This window comes from Arachis stenosperma, chromosome 1, assembly GCF_014773155.1.
Source record: "Arachis stenosperma cultivar V10309 chromosome 1, arast.V10309.gnm1.PFL2, whole genome shotgun sequence".
In the NCBI taxonomy this organism is placed as follows: domain Eukaryota; kingdom Viridiplantae; phylum Streptophyta; class Magnoliopsida; order Fabales; family Fabaceae; genus Arachis; species Arachis stenosperma.
This window is the reverse complement of record NC_080377.1, coordinates 29635946-29640580: the sequence shown is the minus strand read 5'-3', so window position 1 is coordinate 29640580 and position 4635 is coordinate 29635946. Positions and strand designations below refer to the sequence as shown.

Sequence of the window (4635 nt, the reverse complement as noted above, 5' to 3'; positions counted from 1 at the left end):
TTGAAATAAAGTCTTCACTACTCAACTTGATGCTCAAGTTTTATGGCTTACCTGCTCAAGAGCCTATCAAGCATCTTAGGGATTTCCAGATTGCTTGTTCTACTGTTAAGCATAATGGCACTGATGAAATCTCCATTCTGTTGAAAGCCTTCTCATTTTTTCTGGAGGGAAAGGCAAGAGAATGGTACTACACTCAACCCGGAGCAACTGTTTCCAACTGGGATACACTTAGGAGAGAGTTTCTGGATAAATTCTTTCCAGCTGAAGTTGCGGATAAGCTGAGGAAGGACATGTCTATGATCGTTCAGGATGAATCTGAGACCCTCTATGAATACTTGGAATGCTTCAATAATTTTCGAGACGCATGCCCCCATCATATGATTGACAAAATAGTGTTGCTCGGCTACTTTACACAGGGTTTGAAATCTCAAGATAGGACCATATTGGAAGGTGCTAGCAATGGTTCTATGAAAAAGTACAAGACTACGGAAGAAGCATGGCAATTGATCAGTGACTTAGCTGACTCTACAAGGAATCATAGGCAGAGACAAAGTCGGTCAAGAGCTATTGCAAAGGTATCCACTAGTAAAGAGACTACTACTATAGCTCAGAGCTTATGTGAAATGACTAACTTGCTGAAGCAGATGCAACTGAATCAAAAATAGCCTCAGCAAGTTCAACCTTCTCCACCACAGCACAGCCAGCAGTTGGTTCCACAAAGAGTATGTGGAATCTGTGCAGGTTACAGTCACTATACCGATGAGTGTCGACAACTCCAACCAGAAGGCAACACTGTAGCAGCCACTCATAACTTTCATGACTGCCCCAATCAAGGGTACAATCAAGGTGGCAACTATAACCAAGGATGGCAAGATAACTCTAACCAAGGCTGGAGAGACAATTCTAACCAGGGTTGGAGGGACAATTATAACAGAGGAGGCAGAGATAATAATAGAAATCAGAGGTGGAATAACAATAACAACTTCAGGCAGCAGAGTCAAAATCAGGCCTACAGAGCACCTCATCTCAGACAGCCTCAAGCATCTCAGCAGACCTCTCAGATCACTTACCCCTCTTCATCTCCTAATGATGAGTTACTACAATCTATTGATCGGAGACAACAGGCCATGGAAAATAATTTTAATGCAACTCTAAATGGTTTGAATTATACTTTGCAAGCCCTTGTCTCATAGATTGGATCATTGACCAACTCCAACAACCAGTCCTCAAGCTCTGGTGGACTCCCCTCTCAACCATTACCCAACCCAAAGGGTGGTATTAATGCCATCACCCTAAGGTCTGGAACCACACTGCAAGAGAGGAATCAGAAAGAGCTAAACCCACCTGAACACGCCTCAGCTGAAGAGGTAGTGGAAATACAAGATGTTGAAGAAGAAAAGAGCATGCAAGACATGGCTGAAGAAGAAGACGCCAAATCACAGGAAGAAGCACCAAAGGGCGCAGACACTATAGATGACGCCGTTCCTATTACATTTCCACAACTTGCAAGGAAGTCCAGGAAGCAGTTGGAACCTGATCCCAAAATGGTAGAAATCTTCAAAAAGGTTGAGGTAACTGTTCCCCTTTTTGATGTCATTCAACAGGTACCTAAATATGCAAAGTTTCTAAAAGATTTGTGCATACATAAAGACAAAATTAATGAATTAGAAACTATCCCTTTAGGAAGTTCTATATCTGCTTTAATGGGAAATATACCTGAAAAATATAGTGATCCAGGTCCATGCATGGTTAATTGTACAATTGGAGGTGTGATATTTTCTGACTGCACGTGTGATTTAGGAGCATGTGTTAGTATAATGCCTTTATCTGTATATGATGTTTTGAGGCTCCCTCCCTTAAAAAGGTCGGCAGCTCGTTTTGTGTTAGCAGATAAAAGTATTATTACAGTGGCTGGAGTTGCTGAAAATGTATTACTGGGAATCAAAGGTCTCACTTTCCCCATTGAGTTTTTCATCCTGGAGATGCCCCAAAATGACTCAGAGAAGCCATCATCAATCCTACTCGGAAGACCTTTCTTGAAGACCTCGAAGTTCAAATTAGATGCTTTTGCAGGCACATACTCTTTTGAAATAGACGGCCGAGTAATAAGCTTCAATCTGAATGGAGTTATGAAGCACCTTCCAGAAGATCGTTCTATCTTCCAGTGTGACATCATAGATGAAACCGTAGCTGAAGTTCACCAGGAAGAGTTTGACGATAATTACATAGGACAATGTCCAAGTGTGGGGAATTCCGAGGACAATGCAGGCACTCTACCACTGCCACCAGTTCCAGATAATCCAGAGCCAGACCATGACCAGAAGTTAGAATTGAAACCCCTCCCTCCACACCTCAAATATGCTTACCTCGAGGACAAGCAGAAGTTTCCAGTTATCATTGCACAGGACCTCACTTCTCAGTAGGAAGAACAGTTACTTAGTGTGCTGAGAAAGCACAAGAAAGCAATTGGGAGGAGTTTAGCAGACATAGTAGACATCAACCCTCAAGTTTGTGAGCACATGATATTTTTAGAAGAAGGAGCAAGACCTGTTCGTCAACCCCAAAGAAGACTGAACCCCACTATTTTGGAGGTTGTCAAGAAGGAAGTAACCAGACTATTAGAGGCAGGTATTATCTACCACATCTCAGACAGTGAATGGGTGAGCCCAGTACAAGTGGTGCCCAAGAAGTCTGAAGTCACTACAGTGAAGAATGAGCATGGAGAGCTCATAGCAACCAGAGTACAGAACGCCTAGAGGGTCTGCATTGATTACAGGCGTCTCAACCAAGCTACTCGTAAGGATCACTATCCTCTTCCATTCATTGATCAAATGCTGGATCGTCTGTCAGGTAAATTACATTATTGCTTTTTAGATGGTTACACAGGCTATTTCCAGATTCATATAGCTCCTGAGGATCAGGAAAAGACTACATTTACATGTCCTTTTGGGACTTATGCTTACAAGAGAATGGCCTTTGGCTTGTGCAATGCACCAGCTACCTTCCAAAGGTGCATGATGAGTCTTTTCTCTAATCTTATTGAGGACTGTATGGAGGTTTTTATGGATGATTTTAGCGTTTATGGTGATTCTTTTAACCTTTGCTTGGATAGTTTATCTAGAGTATTAGATAGATGTGTCAGTACAAACCTTGTATTGAATTTTGAAAAATGTCATTTTATGGTTAAACAAGGAATCGTACTGGGACATGTTGTATCTAATACTGGCATTTCTGTAGATCCAGCAAAGGTAGATGTTATTTCTAGTTTTCCTTACCCCTCTTCTGTGAGGGAAGTCCGTTCATTCCTTGGACATGCTGGTTTCTACCGAAGATTCATTAAGGACTTTAGTAAGGTAGCACTTCCCCTATCCAGATTACTGCAGAAAGATATTGAGTTCGAGTTTAGTGAGGATTGCAAACAAGCGTTTGACAAGCTGAAAACTGCCCTGACTCAAGCTCCAATTGTGAGAGGACCAGACTGGAGCCAGCCATTCGAAATCATGTGCGATGCTTCCAACCATGTAGTAGGAGCAGCACTGGCTCAGTGTGAAGGTAAGGATCCTTTTGTTATTGCTTATGTGTCTAAAACTTTAGACGCTGCTCAGTCTAATTACACTACTACTGAAAAAGAGCTTCTTGCTATTGTTTTTGCTCTGGATAAATTCCGAGCTTATTTACTTGGTACTAGAGTAGTAGTGTATTCGGACCATGCAGCTTTAAAGTATCTATTAGCTAAAAAGGAGTCCAAACCAAGGCTCATACGTTGGATACTGCTATTACAAGAATTTGATTTAGAAATAAAGGATAGGAGTGGTAACCAGAATCTAGTGGCAGACCACTTGAGTCGCCTTGAGCACATTAAGGATGATTCTACTCCATTAGATGATAATTTTCCATTTTATAACCTGCAAGCAGTATCTGAGGTAGTCCCTTGGTACGCACCTGTAGCTAATTATCTAGTTCGTCGCACATTTCCTCCACACATTTCTATGCATCAAAGAGACAAGCTGAAAAGCGAGTCTAAATATTATATATGGGATGACCCATATTTATGGAGATGTGGCGCTGACCAGGTAATTAGACGGTGTGTGCCGCAATCAGAATTTCAGTCCATTTTAGAGGCCTGTCACTCATCTGAGAGTGGAGGACATTTTGGCCCTCAAAGAACAGCTAGAAAAATCTTAGACTGTGGATTCTGGTGGCCCATCCTTTTTAAAGATGCTGCTGAATTTTGTAAATCTTTTCCCCCATGCTAGAGGTTTGGTAATATATCCCAGAGGGATGAAATGCCTCAACAAACTATGCTTTTCTGTGAAATTTTTTATGTCTGGGGCATTGACTTCATGGGTCCATTTCCAAATTCTAATGGCCACTTCTATGTATTGTTAGCTGTGGATTACGTTTCCAAATGGGTGGAAGCAATTCCTACCCACACTGATGATGCTAACACTGTTGTTTCCTTTGTGAGAAACCATATTATCTGCCACTTTAGATCACCACGAGCAATCGTGAGCGATCAAGGCACCCATTTTTGTAACAGGAGACTAACAGGATTAATGAAAAAGCATGGGATAATTCATAAGGTTGCAACAGCATACCATCCTCAGACCAATCGGCAAGCCGAGGTGTCAAACA

General features: G+C 41.7%; 1 non-coding gene across 1 annotated transcript; it reads right to left on the bottom strand.

Moving 5' to 3' along the window:
- Nucleotides 1-275: 275 nt before the first annotated feature.
- LOC130953463 (small nucleolar RNA R71) lies at nucleotides 276-383 on the bottom strand. The gene has a single exon (XR_009075637.1). It is a non-coding gene; the product is annotated as a small nucleolar RNA R71 (small nucleolar RNA).
- Nucleotides 384-4635: the final 4252 nt, after the last annotated feature.